The sequence below is a fragment of the Epinephelus fuscoguttatus genome, linkage group LG14, assembly GCF_011397635.1.
Source record: "Epinephelus fuscoguttatus linkage group LG14, E.fuscoguttatus.final_Chr_v1".
NCBI lineage: Eukaryota > Metazoa > Chordata > Actinopteri > Perciformes > Serranidae > Epinephelus > Epinephelus fuscoguttatus.
In genome coordinates, this window is record NC_064765.1 from 2,879,985 (window position 1) to 2,903,565 (window position 23,581).

A 23,581-nucleotide genomic window follows, 5' to 3' on the forward strand; every position below is an offset into this window, starting at 1 on the left:
TTTTTTGTTAAGTACATAACTCCACATGTGTTCATTCATAGTTTTGATGCCTTCAGTGAGAATCTACAATGTAAATAGTCATGAAAATAAAGAAAACGCATTGAATGAGAAGGTGTGTCCAAACTTTTGGCCTGTACTGTATCTACTTATTAATTAATTTGTGTATGTTTACTTAATTGCTGATTTTACTTGTGTATTGAAGCAGTGGCTGTTTGTAAATTCCTGGTTCCTTAAATGGTTTAATATCTATGTTTTATTTTAATTTCACACAAATCAAATGTTAAAAATTTGAGCTTTTTTAAAATTTGTTTGTGGTGCAGTTGAAAGTGTCAAATTCAATTTAGGTTGAACCAAACTCATATTTCATAAAATGTTCATTATAACTGGCTGTTACAGTGCATTGTGGGTGGGTATATTTGCATGAAAATCATAATTTTAAATGGGTATTTGCTCACAAATTACATCATTTTTTCCAGGAACCTTTATTAAATTTAAAGTTGCATATTAATTATTTTCAAGGAAATTATAGGTTTAGTGTAGATGTGTGTGTATTGATTGATTGTATTGAATCGATTGATTTAAATATAAATAACTCATTGTCTTGGGAACACACCACATTGTTGTCTCGTTGCTCTCCTGCAGGTTTTCTTTTTCTTCTTCTGCACTTCCAACAGTCACCAGCTGAGGGCGTCGATGGCTTCTTGTCGTCCGTGTGCAGTGTTTTCTCCTTCAGCACAGAAAAAGAGCGAGCAGCTGCTTCTCACATCGCAGCCTTTGCTCTGTCATCCCCCTCCTCCCCCTCCTCCTCCTCCTCCCTCAGGAAGGGGAGCACCACACCCTGCGAGCCAATCAGAGCTGAGCTCCACCTTCCCCATCACATCATCTCAGTTTCCAAGGTAACAGGGCACCCCTCTCTGTCTCTCTCTCTCTCTCCCTCTCTGTTTCCATACCGAAAGGTGCCGCATCATCATCATCATCCCTCCCATCTGTACATCCCACCGTCCCACACTGAGCTGGTGGCTACTTTAGCTTTAGCTTCCTGTCTGTTAGCACCATCTCTTCCTCTCTCTCTGTCTCTGCAGTGGGATTGCCACAACATCAAAGGCACCTCCCTCCCTCTCTCCCCCCCTCTCTCTGCATCCTCCACCATCCGACACTCAGGAAGAGAAGAAGGGAACGAGATGGACTAAAGGAGAAGAAGAGATGTGGTATGTACTGCTGAAGCTGCTCTCTGCTGCTCTGTCACCTCCCTCCTGTTTTGTATACATGAAAGAGGAAAGAGTGTGTGTGTGTGTGTGTGTGTGTGTGTGTGTGTGTGTGTGTGTGTGTGTTAAGCCTAATCCTTCATGGAATGCTGCTTTAATGAGCTGTCTGATGCTAACGCCACCAGAATGATGCAAGGAAGGAGAGAATAAGATGAAGAGAGAGACAGAAGCAGAGGGAGGTGACTCCCAGTGTCTCTACCTCTCTGAGCTTTTGTTATGGAGGCCTTCTCTGCAGAAGAGCTCACTCTGCCTGCTGCATACAGAAAGAGGCCAACACCTCTCTCCTGTCTGTTCCCAGTCTGTTGCCTGGCTTCATACTGGGCTGCTTTAAGTGTCTTTCACTGGGTTAAAAGCCTTCGCACATGTGATGGGGAATCCTGCTTTCTGATGTGGTGTTTACCAGCGAGTAAATCTGACCTCATCTCAGCGTTGTTTGGTCTCAAAGTTTTGACTTTGTGGAAATAATGAGTGAAGTTTTAATTTGTTATATTCTTAAAGCAAACTAGTTTTATGATGTGTCGTTCAACCATGTCTAAAGGTAAAAGTGTTTATAGATGTGGGGCGAAACATTTGCTATTGTAGGAAAGGATGGGATGCAGTTATTATACATATGGGGATTAAGATGCACCCTTTAAGACAGTTTCATTTAAGGCATTGATGCTGTTGTACTCGTTGGTACATGCAAAAAGTGACAGAAGTAGTTTTGTGAACAAAGAGAGCTCGAGAGAGAAGTTCTCATTACAGCTTTTCCATGGCGGACATTTTTGCAGTGTCATAGCAAGAGAAGTAGAGTTGTAATGGTTAACATTAAAAACCATTTAGGCGAGCTGTTTGCAGCGTCTGGTGTTGTGTATTCTGGCTCCCCAGCTTGTCTTAACGGGACACTTCATGGCACTGAGACATTGTTAAAGAATTTTGTGTCACCTGTGGATTTCCTGCTATGACGAGTCAAAATATCTGCGGTGAAAAAGGTGTATCGTTCAGGTGTGTTAAACAGCAGTGCAGTGTAAAACAGGCATGATTGTTGAATTGTCAGGTGCAGTCACCTCCAGATTGTGATCTCAGGAAAGTGGTGTGGGATGAGGTGATGCTGTTTGATGATGTGATGAGGACTTCAGGTTAGGCAAAGTGAGCTGATAGTTGCTGAGTTCTGGGAACACAGTGACGTCACTAAAAGAAACACGAGCAGTCAGAGGATCAGACAGATTGGAAACAAATCTTTATCCAGATTAAACCACTTTATTTGGAAGTAAAACTGAATGTGAGTGCTCCCAAAATGTTGGTGATAACAGGGTTTCCTCAGGTGGTTCATGCAGGGCGGGTTTTGGCTTTGTGTCAAGATGCTGCTCTGATTAATGACTGTAACTATGATGTGATTGATAACATATTTCTGAAATCAGGTCCTTACGCATCTCGTCTATTAATTCATTTAGTTTTAGTCACTGTATGACGGCATGAACAGTTGCCTTACTCATGGAATAAGTTGCCATTACTGAGTGACATCACACATATTCCCTCATTTCCTGAAGTTTACAGCACCACACTGTTAGACTTCTTTGAAATAAGTTTATCTCCTTCTGTTTTAAAGCTCTGTGCTCCTGCTCAGTGTTTACATGTTTACAGGTGACTGTTTCTCATTGTTGTTGTTTCTCTGAACCCAAGTTCTTGAGTAAACAGCGAGACACTTTGTCTTACTTTATATTTCTGATATAGTGTCCTACATGCATCGTTCCATTTTATGACTAAGAGGGTTTGTCTTTCCTCCCTCCTTGTTCCCACTCCTCCAGGAAGTAACTTGGAGGAGGCAAGGAAAGGAAGTGAGAAAGGAAGTCATTCACGTTGCCTCAGATGTTAAGCCCTTTGCAGTTTGAGATAATGGCTGTTTTATGTTTTATGTTTTTTATGTTATTTTCTGTGTTTACTTTCAGTCAGAGACGAGTGTTTGAAATGATTCATACGAAAATGATGTTTGTGTGGAAACCTGTAGGAGGCTCGCTCAGCTCTGACCGATAAATGTTGTCCTCATGTCCTCGTTTACACAAAGAAGGCAAGTGCAAAGTCAACATGACCCCAGACAGACAGCATAGAGGGAGGGATGAAGGGAAGGAAAGAAGGATGTGGGGAAGGAAAGGGGAATGTAGGAAAGGAAAAAGGGATGTAGGAAAGGAACAAAGAATGTGGGCAAAGAAAGAAGAATTGAGGGAAGGAAAGATAAACATAGGGAAGGAAAGAGACATATGGAGGGAAAGAAGGATGTAGGGAAGAAAAGAAGGTTTTAGGAAAGGAGAGAAGGACCCCGGAGAAAGGAAAAAAAGACCTAAAGGAAGAAAAGAAAGACAAAGGAAAAGAAAGGAGGACCTAGTCGAAGAAATAAAGGACCTAGGAGAAGGAAAGAGACACAGAGGATGGAAAGAACATAGAAGAAGGGTAGGGGAAGGGAAGAAGGAATGAAGGATGTGGGGAGGGAAAGAAGCACCTATAGGGAGGTAAAGAAGGATGTAGGCATGGAAAGAAGGGTGTAGGGAAGGAATAAAGAAAAGAACAATATTGGAAAGAGAAGAAGAATGTAGGGAGGCAGACGCAGAGAAAAGAAAGAAAGATGTAGAGCAAGGGCAGAGGGACGCAGAGGAAGAAAACAGTGATTTAGAGGAAGGAAAGAAGGACAGTTGTAGGAGGCTTGCATGTGTATGCTCGATATATGTTGTCCTCATTTACCCAGAGAAATCAAGTGCAAAGTCAGCACAAGGGAAGAAGGACATAGGGAAGGAAAGACAAACGTAGGGAAGGTTAAAAAGGATGTAGGGAGAGAAAGATGACAGTAGGGAAGAAGAGGAGCACTTAGGGAGGGACAGAAGCATGTAGAAAAGGAAAGACAGATGTAGGGAAGGAAAGATGGACATCGGTAAGGTAAGAAGGATGTAGTAAAGGGTAAGTAAGGATGTAAGGAAGGAGGTTTTAAAGGGAATATGTTGACATGATTTTCATGTTGCTTCTGAAGGTCAGGAAGTTGTTAGAGTACAGTGTGAGTGGTCAGTACAGCCCAGCTCACTGTCTGCATTTTCCACTCGACAGGATATGATGTAACTATCTCCGGGGCTGTTAAACTGGGCTGAGTGGCTGCAGAGGAGCACAGAGGCGTAGATGTCAGGGGAAAGGCGAGGAAGGTTAAACTGGGTGTAGACTTCTCCTCTTACAGATGGTGTATGGGATTAAATCCATACTGAAACAAAGGAGGAAGAACACTTGCAACATGACGAGAGTTTACGCTGGTTTAGTGGATGATAGACAGTTAAAATCTGAGCTGACCTCTGCTCCTCCAGCCTCAGCTTCATGATGTGTCTTCCATCAGTCATTTTAAATAGATGAAACGTGATATTGGAATTTTCTGTCCATATTCTAAGTTTACAGTAAATAATGCAACTACAGCTCTTCTACACTGGACTGTAAACAACTTTACATTTAATAGAATGAAAAGACTATTTTGTGAGCACTTAATATGAAATCAGTCATATTTTTGTATCAAGGACACGTTACAAATCTTTGAGGTCATTATGAATCTGATTTGGATGTTTGGGTTGAGTCTTTTCCAACTTGTTTCTGTTGGTTGTGACAGTTCAGACATAATTTCATGTAGTGTGGTGATGAAGGATTCAATCTCTGCCTGTCGTTCACTTGTTGATTATTTTTACATTTAATATAAACAAGTGAAATCGATATAGTTGACTTTGCTGCATGTGAGCAGAAAATGAAAACAAAATGATGAGCAAACTTGTTCCATGCATGACTAGATATCATTTTATAATTTAAACAGCAATGATACTTAAATGACAGCTACATTTGTTACTCAGTGTGTCTCTAGCTTCTGAAATTAAAAATCTGAGTATGTTGCTGGAAAAATGTGTGGTTTGTAAGTTTGAGCCACACATCAGGGGTCTCATTTCTAAAACAATGTGTAGGATCCATACTACAAATGTGCGTACAGATAGAAGCTGAAAATGGCGTGGCCAAAAAATATTTGACAGTTTCTCCAATCAGGCTTCCAACTCACCATCTGCATCGCCAATTTCCCGTCTCCAAAATGTTTGTATCATGGGTCAAAGTTTCTCCTATCAAGCCTGTTTTTATACATCATAACTTTTGAGTGGGAAGTGGCGTACACCTCTCTCAGGCCTCGTTTAGTGTTTATGCAATTTTTTATAAATGTACGGTTACTGTAGGTTTGCCAACACCTTGTTGACTGAAGTTTCCACCCATATTTGATTCTAGAGCAGGAAAAAGATTACCTGATACTGGACAGAACTGTCAACTTGTTTCACTCAGTTTCCATCTTGAGTCTGACATTCTGTCCACTCTTACTGGTTTCTGTCAGGGAGGGAGCCTGTGGTGCGCCCAGAGGCTGAGTGTGCACACCATTTGACCGTTGTTGTAGCCAGCAGTTACGCCAGATCTGCTGCTAAATTTCAGCTGTGAGAGCGGCGTATACCTCACAATGACCACATGACCCAGACAAACACAAACAAGTCAAGTGAGATTAGTAAACCAGAGAACTGATGAATGTCATTCAGGCTTAAATAAAATCATATTGTAAACATCACTGTCCATGCAGGCAATTATGTGTCAAGTAGAAAAGCTACCGTGGCTTTTGCCCTTTAAGCTGACATTGATGTTTGTTTTGTCAGCTGACAGTGATGTTTGTTTTGTCAGCTGACAGTGATGTTTGTTTTGTCAGCTGACAGTGATGTGGTTCCTGCTGGCTGACAGATCACACTCGACTTACACCGTCTTCTGGCCTTCGTCATTATGTGTTTAGCGGTGCGCTGAAATGGAGCAGACCCAAACATAATTATAAGTCCACACTGATGCGTAGCCATGCCAGTGCACCTGTTTTGCCAAGCTTGTAAGAGAGGAGCCAAGCAAAGGGAAAACAAACTACAGTGGTGGGTGATATTGAGAATGGTGCTCACCATTGTTGTTATTACTCCTCATTGGTTCTGGTGCATCACTTGACAGCAGTATTGATAAAACATCGTTAGTCCTACCTGTGGCACTGATTGGCTAAATGAGTTTCACCACAGTGCTCATTGTTTGTTTTTTATTTTAACCTGTTAATGTCATGACGCCAGACAAATTGGTCATCTCGAACTTAGTGGAGTGGCGGATTTAAAGGTCAAGGTAAGTATATAGAGATGGATTCACTTTTATTAACTGTTTTACACACAACCCACTTGCCGGAATAAATGTTGGCATTGTATGTTTCTTCAAACCACTGATAAGTTAACATTTGTGTGTTATTATGTTGCAGAAATGTTAAAACTTTGTGTTTCTTTACATTTCAACAACATTGTGGTTAATGTGTGGGTAGGTTTGACACAACAGACACCTGGATTTGTTTAGGAAAAGATCACATTTCGGCATAAAACACCAGCTTGTGATGGTTCTGTCTGGGCAAGAAACGCAACCATGTCTCTATAAGAACTGCTTTTTGTGGCACTGTCCCAGCTGGAAGCACAGCAAATGGTTTTGATGTTTGTTGGTCTGAAACAGTGATCCGAAGGTCTCACGCCATCCTCTGTCACCCCCACCTCCAGATGTCAGCTCATACACTACGTCACCTAAGAAATGTTGATATGATGTGTATGAAACGTGCAAATGTAACCTGTAAATCTGTGGTTTAAAGAAACATTATTGCCAACATTTTCTTCTGGTGACTGGGCTGCTCTATATTATCTGGCTAATAGAGGTGCATGTACTGTATGTTGCTTTGAGTAAATGAATGTATATTAAGTCTCAGGTTTGTGTAGGTCATTGCTTTGGTATTGTTAGCAACAGTGTGGCATGACTGTGGCACCAGGGACAGGAGGAAGTCTGCTGTGTGCCAGACAGAGTCTGTCTGCTCCGATGAGACGACCTCCTGCATGTTGATGTAGGAACTGATCTGAAGGCAGTTTGACCAGGTGTTATTTCAGCCAGTGAAACAGTCCGACTGTGGACAAATGCAGAGGAGTGACACATCTCTTTCTGCTGTTTGTTGACACACTGCTTTGTTCAGGACAGAATGACTGGCATTAATGCAGCAGATTCCCCCGACACTCTTGTGCATCACTTGGTTAGAAACAGTTATAAGCCCTCAGCTCGTAGCCTCCAGACCTCACGCTGGTTTCCCTAAAGCTTTTATTTCTGCTGGAAGAAGCAGCTGGTTAGATGTGCATTTTTTAAATTCTAAGTTTAGTATTTTTGGTGTATTATTTTTATTCATTTTAGCTATTTATTTTTTAAAGAACGCTGCTCTCTTGCTGTCTTACCTTTAGCCACCCTCCAGCCATCAGCCCTGACCTTAATCTGTAACCTCCAGCAGTTATTCCCTGGTCTCCTGCAGGCAGTTTCATGTCTTAGAGGTGGCTAATGAGTGAGACTTGTGCTGGATCTCCCAGTACAGAAGGAGAGACTCCCTCAGGATCATTTGCAATTAGCCAGGAGCGACTTGTGTTTACTCAAGTCAGTTCAGGTCAAGTCTATTTGCAGAGCACTTAGTAAACACATCTGGAAGTGTTTAAAGACACAAATGTTTCATAATTAAAATTTTTCTGCCAGGTGATCAGTATTTGTTAGTTTGTGCAGAGAAGCTGTTTATATATTTGCTTTTTTGTAGCCAGTGAATGTCTCATAGATTAGACTGATAATAATTCACTTAATATATAAACAAGTATCTTTTCTTTAGCAGGTCTTTTACTTATTCTTTTGTTTTTGGGTGATACAGCTTTATGTGCCTCATAGCCATCTTCTGACAGAGCTCATAGTCTGTGTTGTGTCGACAGATTTGTGATCAACCCTCTTTGTTTGTTGGGTAACGTTAGGATTTTATTGATGCCTACTTTGATACTGATAATCTAATTGATACCACTCTACATAATGTGGTGCAAAAAATAAAGGCATGACATGAGAAGATGTACAGTTCTTGCAGAAATATCAAGTAAAATTCTTTCTTGAGTTCCCTGTGTATATACATCGAGGGAGGAGCAAAAGCTTCTTTGCATATAACATCATACATCGATGCACTGTCCAGATAGAGGTTAGGCAGCTGGAGGCAAAGACTATCAACACTGCACAAATGCCTATGATTTGCACCATTTACAGCTGTTTCAGTCAATGAAATGGGGAAAAAATAAAAGCCACTTTAAGTCCTGAGACTAGTAGGATGTAAAGGGAAGACGTAAAAAAAATAAACACCTCCGTCTTCAGTCTGGAGGAGCCAAGTCAACTAATGTCAAACATAAACATCAAAGTTAAAATGTTGTGTTAATCATGCCTCCAGTTGGATGCAATTACAATGCAACAACTTGTTCGTATTTTTAGCCACGACCCAGATTTTTAGCAGTGTTTCTCGAGACATCAGGGATCAGTTGATCTCGTAGGTAACGTTAGAAAATAGTGGCTAAATTTAGCTAATGTTAGCTAGTAATGTTAGCCTGACAGAGGTGCATCCATGCAGTGTTGGAATATAAAAGAAAGTTATACTTAGGCACATTTATTTATCTGGCCAAAAACAAGACAACAGATGTGTTAGTCGAGGATCCAACCACGGCTCAAAGTGGTTATACTTCACTAGACTTGTTCGTTCGTTGTGTAATTTTAATAATATTAGGAGCTCTGGAGGACAAGGTCATTGGTAACGATCATGTCCACAGAAAGCACATCGGTCAAGTTGTGGGAAAAATCACTTTTCTTTGTTTAATATGGATTAAGTTTCAGTGTTCTGTCAGTACCTGCTGCCTGCAGTTTAATGTAGTCACTTTCCTCTATTACCAGTTCACACAGTATATGGATTCATCACTTCCTGCACTGCATCTGAATATCATGTGTCGTAATAGTCTCGTGATTGCAAACAAGCTATTGCCACAAATGTCTGGTGGTGATGTGCCTTAATGCTGCTTCTGTCAGAGGTTCATCTCAAACAATATCACAAGTTACCAAAGAACTACAGTCTTTGAGTTTGTCAGAAGATAACGGTTACAAACAGTGTTCATAAGGTGAGCCCATCACCCGTGACTACACAGAATGTAAACATGCATTTAAACAATGTCAGACATATTCACCTGAGAAGGGCCGATTTGTCATCATTAGGAGATGGTTAGGAATCTGGAAATACCAGCTATGTTGAAATAAAATAATGTTGCATAGATACTGATAGCAGCAGCATGTGTCCAGGAGCTTATCGATATTTTTGTACTGACCAATCAGGAACTGGTTCCAATTTAGTACTGCCTCTCCATACCCATCCCTAGCTCTAATGATGGTGATGTAGGAAGGAGAGCTTGTTCTATACTCGCTGTGACAGAAGTATATTGCTAGTAGGAGCGTGCACTGTCCGAAACCAGCAATCATTCTTTTACAGCCGTCACGGTGAAGTGCATGCTGGTCAGATCTGCAGCCTGAGAGTCTCCTCAGTGTCTCCCTGCAGAGCCGACGCCCTGTATCCCCAGCAGGGACAGTACAGTGAGGAGAGAGGCTCATGATGTGCTGTAGTATCAGGATGATACAGCAGCACGGTCATCACACCCTCCTGTTTCAACATCTGTTAGCCAGGCTGTCATTTCACACTCAAACAGCTTTAAATTGAACTCAGTAATATGTTTTAAAAGTCTTTAAAGTAGGACTGTATTTACTTATTAGTTGCTTTGATTCCTTGATCATGAATTACACAGACTCAGTCTGTATGAAACAATAATGGAATCTAATCGCTCTGACATCAATAATCAGTATAAATGCTTTTCATTGCAATAATCAAATGGTCTTGAATGTACTTCCTCCTCTGCCAGGACACAGAAGCTGAACGTTGGTCAGTCTCTCTTACCACTGCCAATTCTCAGACCCGGCTGCAGAAACAAATTAAAGGGGGGGCACTACATTTTTTTAGGGGGGCAAACTTTTTCAAACTACTTCAGGCTGAACAATGGCTCTGTGACCACTCCTACAGTGCTGAGAAATATTATTTTCCCTCACCAAAAAGGGGCAGTTCATCCCAAAATCTAAAAAAACAAACAAAAAACAATATTGTAGTGCTCTGTCCATTTATTCAACTCAAAAGTCAAGCATTTCTGGAGACATAAGCACTGATGTCAAGCTGAACACTGAAGTAAACATTCAAACTAGGAGAGGTAGCTACAGCAGCTAGGGAGCACAAGGAGCAGAACAAATCAGTGTTACCCTTCTGCCTTTAAGTACCCTAAGTGGGTGTATCTGTAAGATGTGTGTGTGTGACTGTCCCTCGTGGCTGCAGTGTTACCGTGAACCTGTGTGGTGGTGTTGTTGTTGACGTCATCACTCACGCTTCTTCCATGCAGACGAGTTATGCTGCTTTGTGCTGCTCCTTGTTCTCCCTAGCTGCCGTAGCTAACCCTCCTAGCATGAATGTTTACTTCAGTGTTACTGTTGACTTCAGTGCTTACGTTTCCGGTTAAAGTCAATGGTGCTGCTGCTTCCTGCTCCCCCCCGTTCGCGTTGTCACTTCTCGTCGTTATATTTTTTTGGAAATAATTCCGGATATCCATAGCTCGCGCCTCGCGGCGATATTAATTATCGATGCTGTCCATGAATGAATGAGTCAGCACCCGCCCCCCTCTGTCTGTAATTGGCTGAAAGTTGACTTCATTTGTTGGTTGGATTGGTTGAACTGTATGATCGTCAAAACGAGATAGGAATAAGAGAGAGTTGGCCACTCTGAGTTAAAAAACAAAACCCCCCAAAAATAAACAGCTTCCAGTCGAGGGCGGGCACAGCTGACTCTGTGGGCGGGCACTGCCCCCCAATGCCCGCCCATGCCGCCGGGTCTGCCAATTCTACTGCTGCTGTAGTGTTAGTAATACAGCTACTACTGCCAATATCACGACTACAACCATTTCTACTGCTGGTAGTAAAAATGTTCAGCCTGACATCAGCAGACACATTTTAAAAAGGACTTTAAATCTTTTACTTCCAAAAGCCATTGCAGGAGATATTCAATTTATAGATTACAGTCTAGACCTGCTGTGTATGAAAAGTGTTTTGAGACAACTTTTAACTTGTGATTTGGCACTATATATAAATAAAATGGGCTTGACTTTATTATTAAGGGGAGCATCATTGAACACAACATAAATCTTTGGCTGATGATGAATTGTGATTTCTAAATTTGACCTGGGGAAATAAAAATAATTCTTGAATCAAGTCAACACCCTTAAGTGTCCGCTCAAAATCAGTTGAGCGGACACGTTGAGTTAAAGCTCCTCAGGGGGATATTTGGCGGAAATAGAATATATTATAAGATAATAAGGATGTAGTTTATAATCACCTGAAAATAAGTAACGTGTTTTCATTACCTTAGAATGAGCTTTTAAAATCTACATAGGGAGTGGGTCCTCGTCTATGGAGATCACCAGGTTGCACTGCCACGTTTCCACAGTAGCCCAGAACAGACAAACCAAACAGCGGCTTTGACAGCCATTCACACTCTTGTGTCGGCCACTGTAGTGAGCAGCCCCTCTGTGGCGAACAACATTGGAAAAACACTGATTTTTAAACATGAAACAGCTTTATTCAATGTTTTTACTGGTTTAAATCAGGGGATGTGTTTGTTTTTGAAGAGAAAGAGACCTCTGTGGATAATTCAGCTCCTGGTAAAAACCTCTTGAACAATGAACACTGAAGTACCTTTAACTAGGAGGAATTTCAGTCAGTTGAAATCTGCAATCCTCATCGCTCGATTCCATAAAATAAATCTGACACACTGTTCCTTTAAATGTGACCAAAACCCTCTGACATCATGCTTGTTGATAAGGAAGTATTTACTAAATTTACTAAGCACTGGATAGAACATGTGTTTTGTTTTACAACTGTTTGAGTTTGATGTGAGCAGCTCATAGAGACACAGATTTAATACATAACGTTCTCCGCTCACTCCGTTCAAAGCCAGTGTGATGTGTTAATGAAGCTTTCTGTATGAACACTCAGAGATTCAACAAGAGACCAGAGGGCCCTCATCCTTCTCCATCGCACACTGGTGCTGGGAACTCAGTCAGCTGTGTGTGTGTGTGTGTGTGTGTGTGTGTGTGTGAGAGTGAGTGGAATGGGTGGCACATGATGAGGTTCAGGGTTCAGGGTTATTGAGCGCCTCTCTGGAGAATAGATGTAACCCCAAACACACACACACACACACACACACACACACACACACACTTGAATATGGGGGATGGTGCCGGCTGTTGCATTTGAGTTCATTTTCTCTCAAATCCGTAGTCGGTGACTCAGTTTGAAAATAATGAATTAGTCTCAACTTTGGGCTGACTTGAATAATATTTCATTTTTATCTGTGACTCTGATATAAACATGATTTCACGCAGGGCTGATTGCTCAGTGTAGTGACTGGGACTGTTGATTGGACATGAACTTACTGACTTAGATAAATTCTACATGACTGAATAAATGAAGCAACTAAAAGTACAAACATTAATTACCCACACACATAATAAAACTATCACATTAAAGCTTTTGTGCTGCAGCTGGGTTTAAAGACCTCAAGGTTACCTGAAAAAATACTGTGGTCATTTTTCTGTGTTGCTAAAAAAGATGCTCTCTGCAGTGTCTTGGTACTCTGCAGCGATGACTCGTGACTTGCCCTGAATTGTTGGTAGCTTAGCAGAATTGTTGCAAGCACCATGTGTGACCCTGTCTATTTGTTAGCCTAGCTCGATGTTGGTCCACCTTGTGTGTTAGTAAACTGTGTTGATAGCTTGTAATTCACTGGAATGATGAAGCTTTATTACGTCTTTGTATCTGCAGCCGCCCATGAGAAAAATCCAGTTTTGGTTGTTTAGCCAGTGCAGGGCTGCAGCCTTTGGTGGGGTGTATTTCCTGGAGCTTCATGTTGTTGTGCTGTCGGTCATAGTAGGTGTTTCAGACTAAAGGTTTTGAGGACGTGTTTTTCACAGTGGAAATAGTTTTAGTGTGACTTCCTCCAGCAGCAGTGTTCTTGTCATCTTTTCTCCCAGCAAAATCAAAGTAATGGGAATATTTCCAGCTGCTAGGTAACTGTTTCCACCTTCCAAACTAGCTTGTTGCTTTACGACGTGCCTGCGCAGCACGACGACTAAGAAAATCAGTCGTATTGTCGTATTTCAAGTCAGTAGTGATGTGATAACAAAAGTAATGTAACGTGTTGTTTGGTTTTGGGGTATCTGTAATATTATTAGCAAAATTTTATTAGTTATTAGTTACACTACTTGTTACTGGAAAAAGTAATGTTATTACCAGTAATGCGTTACTGCCCAACACTGATATATCAGCCCAGAATTTCACAATCGGTGCATCTCTAGATAATCTGGGAGATAAAACAAGTCTGCTTCAATTACTGTGGCATTTCTCTCTTTTTCTAAATTTTTGCCTCTCTCCTTTCAAATGCACCCTCTTCTCTTCTCTGCTCACCCTCCTCTCCTTCAACTGGACACCATCTTTGTTCTCCCTCTCCTTTTATATTTCACCCTCCTTACTTCTCCCTTCATAATCTCCGCCCTTCACTTGACTGTCCTCTACTCTCTGTCTCCTTTCCTCTAGCATCCTACTCTCCTCTCTTCTCACCTTGCATCTTCCCTTTCTTTTCCTCTTCTCATCTCCTTTCTTGTAAATCCATATTTCTTCTTTTCCTCTCTTTAAACTTCTACTTTCCTCCCTTGTCTCTTCTCCTTTTTCTACTCTTATCGTTCTGCCTTTTCTTTCCTGGCAGCCTCCTTTGTTTCAGCTCGCTATTTCCACTCTGTCCTCATCCTCCTCTCAGTATCAGTAACATCTGCTGAGACCTCGGGGTGTGGCACTGAACACTCGGCCTGGCTTTCTGTTTACAACCATCACTCAGTGGCAAATAGAACCACAGCAACAGACAAGCCGTTTATTCAACAGCAGCGAGATAAACTGGGGAGCTGATTGAATGAATTAAATTAAACATTTGTTTATTTTATTAGTAAATCAGTTGAATTAAATTACAATTTAAAAAGACACCTGTTCAAAGAGCACAGCATCGAGGCAGGATGGCTTTCCAGTGAGGAAATACTCACTGTCACTCTCACTGTGTCTGCCTGCTTATCTGGTGAATACAAATGAATATTGTCGCCCTGTTTTCTTTGGATTATTGAAAGGCATTCTGGGGAATAAAGGAAACCTTGATACTTGAAAAGGCTGCATTGAAGTCAGGAATATCCCTGAATTCTCTCTCTGCCTGAGTCTTCCACACTCGGCTGTAGCTGCATGTTTGTTCCTCCTCGGCTCAGCTCAGGCTGCTCAGTGTTTACTCAAATTAGGATTTTCTAGCTCCAGTTGTGACACAGGTTGAGGTGAGCAGGTGATCAAACTTCAACTGGGTGCTGTGTAATCTGACCCTAAACCAAACCCAAATGTAATTGCATGATTGTCTGTGATACAGGGGGATCTGTAGGAGAGAGAAATCCTAAGTTTATCTCTAATTTATGTGGTTGATTCAGCAGTTTTGAACTGAGTGTTCATAAAATCTGTGAAGTCGAAAATGAAGCTGTCGTTTTTATACCCAGCAGCACTTCTGCAAGTTGGTTCAGTCAGCCAGTTTCTGTGACAGAGAGGCAGCCAGGCCATTATCTGTGGAAAATAAATTATTGAACACAAACACACACACACACACACACACACACACACACAAATCGACCAGCTATCTGACAAAATGCAGCAGGCCACTCAGCCAGCTCTGAGCAGCAGAGACCACGATGCTGAGCACTGACTCCAGACCGGCAGTTCAATCAGGAGAGACTCTTTTTTTTTTTTTTTTTTAAATATTTATTAATATGTGCATATAAGCATTAAACATGTGGAAAGTCTCTGGCCATTAGACCCCATAGAGATGGTAGGATTTAAGGAGCGGTGATGAATCCATAGTCGAATAGGGAACTAAATTGTATATTGAGTAGGACTAAGAGATGTGACTTTACTCCATAAACGCCTGCCAAGTGGGAGACCACTGTTCAAAAACAAAACCTGTTGTTTTTTAGTGAGTCATCACTGAGTTCCCAGCAGCTTTGTACCCGCTAAGAAGTGGGTCTTTTTAGCAACCTGTCGCTGTGTTTCCTGCAGGGATAGTGGCCTCAAAAACCAGGCATGTTTATGCCAGAAGACGATCTTTTCCTAATCATAACCAAGTGTTATGGGGCCTAAACATACTGTAACCACACATAAATCTCAGTGTTGTTGAAACATAAATAAAGGTAACGTTTGTATCCTTTACATGATGATAATGTACAAATGTAATGTCCCAAAGGTTTGCAGAAATGTACAATGCCAAAATCTCTAAATATTCATTCAAATACTAGTTGGTAGGATTTTCAAAAATTGCATTTTGCATTTTAATATTTTTATTCTCACAAATTGTAATACATTTATATATTAATAATATATCTCTTCTGATATTTTAACATATAGTAAAGGAGCTGTTTTACATAATTGTTATCATTCAATCAGACATTTTTCCCTGCAGACTTAAAAACATAGTTTCATGATTATCTGGAGAAAGAGGTTATTAATATCCAGTGGATAGGCTGAGCACCAGAACATATCTGATTGCTTCAAGAATAAAAAAAAACCAACTTAATTTTTTGAAGTGCAATGATAAATTGGTGCTAATTTTCCAAACCTGCAGTTTAACATCTCACCGACCCTCCGCTCCTTCTCTTTCTCTCTTTTCTCTGCTTTATTTCAAAGTTCATGTAACCTCTGTCGTCTGTGTGGGTGTAATCTGCAGTCTGCAACGTCGGCCAAGTCTCCATTAATAGGGATTTTTTAAAGCCCTGTCAGCCTGCCATTTTTAATAAACGTTTATTTAATTACAAGAAGAGATAAAATCAACTCAAATCGTATCAGTCGGTTAATAATTAACAAAATTTCACAACTAAGGTGCAGTTAAATCTCATTTGAATTGATGTATTTACTTCAACTTTAACTTTGTTGTCTCTGAGGGGAAATGTGTCTTGCAGAAGTAAAAAAAAACACAACACAAAGATATACACAGCTGATAAAACGACATGTGACAGTGAGAAATACAGAGTATGTTTCGCCTCTGCCGAAAACATCATCAGCCCCCAGCAGTTATAAAGGAAACTACTCATCTTCTTTTAGGATGTAAACTTACAAAATGATGTGTGTGATGTTGTGGTGTAAACACAGAGTGAATGTGAGGTGGTCACATAGTTTGGAACCTCTGTTAGGAAACAGGGATCCAAATTAGTGCTGGGAAATAATAACCCTGCTGGTTATGAGCGGTGGGAACCTTTGTTTTCTTTGTTAGTTTTAAAATGCATTCAGCAGCGTTGCCCACAGAAATCCACTCAAATGAATGAAAATCATATCAGAGTTGTCAAGGTTAAAAAATGACCTTCATCTCCTCCAACACACTGTGTGTGAGTGTGTGTGCGTGTGTGTGTGTGTGTGTGTGATACAGCTTTTATATTCTCTGCTTTCTACCAGTCTGTTGTGTTTTCTGTCTGAGATAATAGTGGAGATGATTTCAGCAGTGTTAAAGGGAAATTCTGTTATTAGAATCCACACAGTAAGATATCCTGTAAACATTTAATTCTCGCATAAAAGCTTTATTAATTGCACAGTAGAGGGATGTTTAAACAGGAGATACTTTGAAAACTCTTGTTCTTGGTGCGTTCAAAGACGCTCTGATGTCTGAAACATGATGAAACATGATGAAACATGAAAACACTGCAGTGTTCACTAGTGCAGTCTGTGTATGATGTGCTTTGTTGCTGTTGTTTATGTGGTATATGTTTAAACACTTTGCATACAGTATGTTGTTTCTTTGTTTAGCTTGAAGTGAGCAGATGAGCAGTTGATTTAATTAATTTAACGTCTATTCAATTAAGTTTTTCACGGGGCCATATTTTCAGGAAGTTAAGGGCCAGTGTTGGACGTTACCATTATTGGATGCTATTATTCTTATTATGTGTTTACACTTGATATAACACACCTCCACATTTTCCAGACTTTATTTTGCTCTGTTGAAATTTACAAATACTTTTTTACATTTTTAAAACCTCTCCATAAAACCTCTCTTGTTCTCTGCTCTGTTTAAACAGCGTTTAGTTTGGGTTTTTATCATGTTACTGTTTGTCTTAGCTGGGTCATTCATGGCTTTCCAGTTTTTTTTAACAGTCTGGTTAGTGCAAATGGTTTATTATTTTGTAACTCTTCTTTTATTTAAGAAACAAAGAACATGAGGTCATCATGGGTGTTACAAAGTCAAATCACAGTACATCTTGGCATACAGTGTCACACCATTTCTCCCAATATTTTTGAAAATTAAGTAAAAGTAATTTCAAGAAATGTTTTGAAATTTTTTCCATGAAATTGTGTGTGAACTCTGGTTAGCAGGCTGTCTATCAGCAAAGCCAACAGAACATAAAATGAAAGGACATTTACATCACAAAACATTAAAATTTCACCACCTCTAAATAGATAGTGCTTTGAAATGTGGCACTGGGGCTCTGAGTCAGCAGAGTGCCAGACTAAGAGGAAAGGCCTCCTGTGTTTCGCATCATTTTGCATTTTTTTCTTATGAATGTACCTGTTAGTTGCCGGTTATTGGGTGTCAGGCTGTTGACAGCAAAATGAACCGAAACTGACATCTCTAAAGTGAATCACACCGATCAAATGGAGGATTGTAGCTGTTGTTAGTCGGACACACAGAGACACAGACACAATTTAAAATTTAACACATTTCCCAGACAAAATAACCTGAATGGGAAAACATCATTTTCCTCTGTCTCTGTCTGCAGTGAGACATTTTATCAGCTCAGCCAGTTTCTGCAGAAATCATGAATCACACACAGTGAAACAGTGAAACAGTTATCAGCTCTGATAGCACGATGTGGAACATTTCTCATCTCTGAGCGAATCAGCTGATTGGAATTGTTCTGCTGAACATGTGCAGCTCTGGATTTAACTTGGTGTCTGATAACGTCAGCAGTCTGTGCTGTAATATTACCCATAATTACTGGGGGGGAAAAACATGGCTTCCACACACACCCTAATGGTTTGGTTTGTTCCCTGCGGGAATCCAGACTAGAAAGTGAAGTATGGTAATATGATATAATGTAATGTAATGAACAAACAGACCACTGCAGAGGAATGGATACTGTGTTGGTAATTATATAAAGGTGTGTCAGCTATGTTATACACACACACATGCTGTTGTAATCAATTAACTAATCAATACATGTAAAAGCCTTATAGGGATATATTCAGTCTGAAAGTTATCAAAACCTCTATATAAACAATAACACAGCTTATGGCACCATATTTACATCAAATCTCGCAAGCGTGATAAAACATGCTCCACAAGAACATTCTTCGTTCTTCGTTCTTGTGCACCAGTTCAACAACTGAGAGCTGTACAGGCATCTACGAGCAAGACACAAAGAACAGTACCTGCATGTGTACAACTCAGCAGAATGCACACAGAGCTGCCACCATGTGTGTGAGACTGTCTGCTTGATGAGCACCAGAGCACATTTGCGCTCTCACAGGTCTCAGTGTTAGCTTTAGCTTCACCGTCAAAGTTTCTCCCATATTAAACTACTTTACTGTCACATGAAAAGCATCGCACATATTCCAACAACAGAACGGACTACTAAATTGTCAGCAAAGACTGAAACACTTGTTCCTCTCCTTCTGTGGTTAACTTTAAGTACAAGTAGATCCATGTGTGGGTGTCATCGCACTAAAAGTGACCAGTCATAAGAAGCCCAGTTTCTCCCTTGGTTTCTGTCCCCAGCTGCCAAAAGTCAAATCAATTTGTGCGGGCAGAGTACAGCTTTGAGAGCACAGTGAACCTGTGAGAGTGTAGATGCACTCCAGTGCTCAAGCAGACAGTCTTGTGCACATGGTGGCTGTGTGTGTGCTGCTGAGTTCTACACATGCAGGTGCTATTCTTTGCCTCTCCCTATGTTTCGTGTCTTTTTTTTACAGCTGCCCGTACAGCTCTCAGTTGTTGAATTGGTGCGCGAGGACTTAAAACGTGCCAGTAGCAGGTAATATCTGCGTATCTGAAATAATACAATGTGCTTGTGGAGCATGTTTTATAGCGCTCACAACTAATGACATAAATGTGACGCAGTAGGTCGTTAAAATATCAGGAAAGTTAGTAATATTCACAGGAAATAATTTACTCAGAATTCATCTAAATCATTTGTTTTTGCACAGACTTCCTACAGTTATCACGGTCACTATTCGGGTTGATCCTACAATATATCAGTTGTTTCCATGCTGTCATTGTTATGCACAAATATAATGTGAAACATCTGTAAAATATGTCACCTACTGAGGGGTCATCAGTTTACTCAATCATAGAAGAGGGATCGCTTTAGGAGAAAGGTTGGGAACCAGTCATATAAACAGGATAATATATAATGTAATTAAGTAATAATAATTTGTTTTGTCTGTATTCATATAACGTATAAGACACGTAATGATATAGTATAACATACTATAGCAGTATAATAGAATATCAAATGTAATTCAGTATAGTATAATGTAAACTACAATATGGTATAATATAATTTATGATAATAATAATATCACAAAGTACATATTAGCAGCCAATTTTCTCTATTCCTTTTTTTCAGTTTGATTTTTATTTTTTACTTCTGCTGCTCCTGAATCAGAAACATGATGCAGAGACAGAGAGGGAAGGATTAACGACCAGGAACACAGGATCCTTCAACACATCTTCCTCCTCTGTGATACATTATTCATACTGGGGCTGGGCTGGAGGACCCCTGGGAACCACAGACACACACACACACACACAGACCCGCACACACACAGTTAATCCTCTGTGACTGCGGCGTGTCTCATTGCTGTATTTTCTTTCTCCTTATCGACCTCCCCTCCGTTTATTTTAAGTCCCAGCATCACACTCTCCCTCTGACTTTACCAGGAACACACAGCGTTTGGTTTTCTGTTAATTATTTATAACATTAACTTGGCTGTGTGAGCTCAGTTCACCCTGAATTCTGTCTGTGGGGGAGCCATGTGCTGTGGGTGTGGCTAAGTGGAGAGCTAGCTGTGGTTGTGAGGTGAGGCTGGCAGCGTCATCACAGGAGGGTGTCGTACGTTGTCATGAGAAAGTGCAGATGAACGTTAGGGAAAATTGTTTTTATTCCCCCCTAACAATTTGTTGTTTTAAAGAAAGCATTTGTTAAATTATTAACAACCTTTGTTATTAGTGCGCAAAGTAAAAATGCACCATAAAAGTAAGCACAAAGAGCACAAAGTAAATTTACAGTCAGAAAGTTCAGTAGTAAGGACCACAGCACAACAGTGTGATTTTAAAGGGGGAATCCGAATGAAAAATGTTTTTATTGCCAAGTAGGTTTGCACATACAGTGAATTTGTCTTGGTGATTTGGTGCAGACAGACTAGAGACTTGATGTAAATATAGACAGAAAATATGAAAAAAAGAAATGTGTATAAAAATCAGTTTTTAAAGTGGTAGAACGGTAAAGTGTGTGCAGGAATGTGCAAAACATTGACCAGGGGATGTGCAAACGCTCACAGCATGAAGTATGAAGAACAAAGAATAAAGAGTATGTGCATGTGGGGAGATGGTAGAGATGTGCGTTAATGTAATGTGAAGTATTGGACACAGAGAATGGATGAGTGGATGTGATGGAGGGATGAATGTGGAAGTCGTCTGTTTAAAGCCGGATGCATTGGAGTCACTGGAGCCAATTACAGGCCCCAGAGATGTTCCTGGAAAAGGAGAGATGGGAGAGGTATGAGAATACAGATGGAGGGAGGGCGGGAGAGGGCGGGAGGCTGGGTCAAGAAAACTGAGATAAACAGGACAGGGTGTGTTGACCAGGTATAAGTAGATCTGAAAGTTGATTGGTGTGGCCCAGCTCCCAAACTGAAGTTAACTAGTTTCTTTAATTTGTATCAGCTACACATGATAGCCTCAGATAGCTGATATAATGGATAACTGGTCAGCAGTGAACAGTCACAAAACAGCTGTAATGACAAAGCCATCTCTGGAATATATAAATATATCTGTGAGTATTTTAATGGTTTCAGGTTGAAATAAGACCTGTAGCCCTCTAAATTTGGCCCACCCTATTGTTATCGATACTGATATATGATATATAGCATATAAACACAGTTTTTAGGAGAAAGGGTCTTAAAAAAAAGGGGGTTTGGCATTTTCATTCAGTGACATGTATTTGATGTGTAGCTACCAAAGCCATCCCAGTTGACGTAAGCTACAAACTTTTTGTTTATTACATGATGAATTTGGCACGAGGCTGTGCACACCAGCTGAAGAAAGGCAGAGCTCTTGAAAGAAAAAGAAAATCACACATTTAAGCTTCAGTATGGGAACATTTGTAGAATCTGCAGCATCATGATTAAAGTGGAAGAAACCCCTTTTTTTCTCTGCCTCAGCGTCACTGTGATTTCAGCTGATAAAACAGCTGCTGTGTTACATAAAAATCTCTCCCAGTGTGGCTTTAATCTGAGCTTTAATCTCACAAAAGACAGATGAATCAGATCCCGTGTAAACGTCTCCTGTCTGACTCCAGACTGCTGATTCACAAACAGCCGGCCGAGCTTTGAATCATGAGATCAGAGAGGATTAGACGTCAGAGAGGATGTTAAACAAGATGATTTCTGTAACGTGTGCATGCTGCGAAACGGAGAGATGATTTAAAATGCTCAGCTGAGCTCACACAGATTAAAGGACTGTATGTATGTACTGATGTGTGTGTCTGTTTGTGGCAGACTGAAGCTCAGAGGAGCAGAACACACTCAGACAGTAAGAGTCTTCCCTGAGGATGTGGGGCTGGATATCTGTCGCACATACAGTGTTTGACCTTTTGTTTCTGACACCAGAACAGTCCTCTAGTTTTCTAGATAACTTTGTTCCTCGTTTAACAAAATAACCATACTCAGAGGTTAAAAGTCTGAGCTCAGTCGAACAACAGCTTTTCAGAGTCTGCTTTATATTACATACAAGGAATTTGTCTCCAGTTTTTTGTTGCTCTCAGTGTACTTACACACAGAACGATTTATAGGAAGACAGAAACAGACATACAGATAAAAATAATAACACAGATTTATGCATATAATATTTAAATATAAAAAGAGACTTGATTCTTTACACCAAGTCTGTCACTTCTTCAGAGAGGAGAATTTCCCTCACAATTGGCCAGATTAGGTTGTTATATATCGATGACTGATGTACATGTTACAGCACAGAGTGTACTGTAAACTGTAAATACATAAATTATAATTTGTAAGTAAGTTGGTGTTTTAGTGTATTTTTTTTAAATTAAAATAGTTTCAAATTGGTGAAATTTAAATCAGGAACTGTCTGAATCTTCACCACAAACAGCTTCAACAGCAGTTTATTGTCTTGAGATTCATTCTGTGAAGTGACCGGTCTGATCAGGTTGATGTGTTTCCACATCAGTTAACACTGGTGCAGTGATGTTTTTTTAATCTCTAAACAGTCTGAGATGCGTTACATAATAACTGTGTGTGCCATAATACATTTTGCTGTCACACATAGTCAGTGGAAGTTTGCTCAGTTTGTTTTGTAATCTGAATCATCTGATTTTTGGCACCTCAGTGTGAGTTTAATTGTGTCCAGTGCTTTGTGAAGGACATCAAACACAGAGGATTGTTTACTCTGTGTGTGAGAGTGTGTTTGTGTGTGTATACTTTGTATATGTGTGTAATAGTGCACTCACGTGTCCAGCCTGCATCCCTGTCGGCATCTCTGCAGGAAAATGACCTATTTACTCTTTAATTAAGTCATGAACACACAGCTCTGTTGTACCAGTATGAAGGTAAGAGTGGGAGTCAGTGTCATAGCTTTGCTTTTCTGTCTCCTGTTGCCATTTAGAGTAATACAAAATGTGTTATAATTATTTACCAACCAGATTTTTGTTTGATCCATGGACTGAAATTACCTAAACATTAGATGTTTAACATGCTGCGTTTTTTTGCGCCCTCCATGCGATTGTTTTTCATATAGAGGTGTAGCAGGCTTGCTCAAACACCGGAGCGACACCGTTGCAACACGCAAGTGTCCTGAGCGCCTGTTTTTCAGGGCATGGTGGCTGCGTCCTCAGATAAACTGAGTTCAACTTTTGGAACGTAGCAGCGCGCACCGCATGTCATGTGATGGGAAACAACCAATCACAGCCAACAGATATCTGTCCCTGCATCTGTAAATATCCATTTGTGATAAATATGGCGGAGAAGTG

The 23,581-nt window shown here is 40.4% G+C and overlaps 1 protein-coding gene across 3 annotated transcripts in view; it reads left to right on the forward strand.

The window, feature by feature from the left end:
• Positions 1 to 790: 790 nt before the first annotated feature.
• Positions 791 to 23,581, forward strand: part of akap6 (A kinase (PRKA) anchor protein 6) — a 276,529-nt gene continuing 253,738 nt past the window's right edge. For 2 of the 3 annotated variants that reach the window (XM_049596069.1, XM_049596072.1), the window contains exon 1: positions 947 to 1,208. The gene's annotated coding sequence lies outside the window, so the exon portion shown is untranslated. Of the gene's footprint in view, positions 897 to 946; positions 1,209 to 23,581 lie in introns of those variants that run through there. The other variant, XM_049596070.1, reaches the window with a different exon arrangement.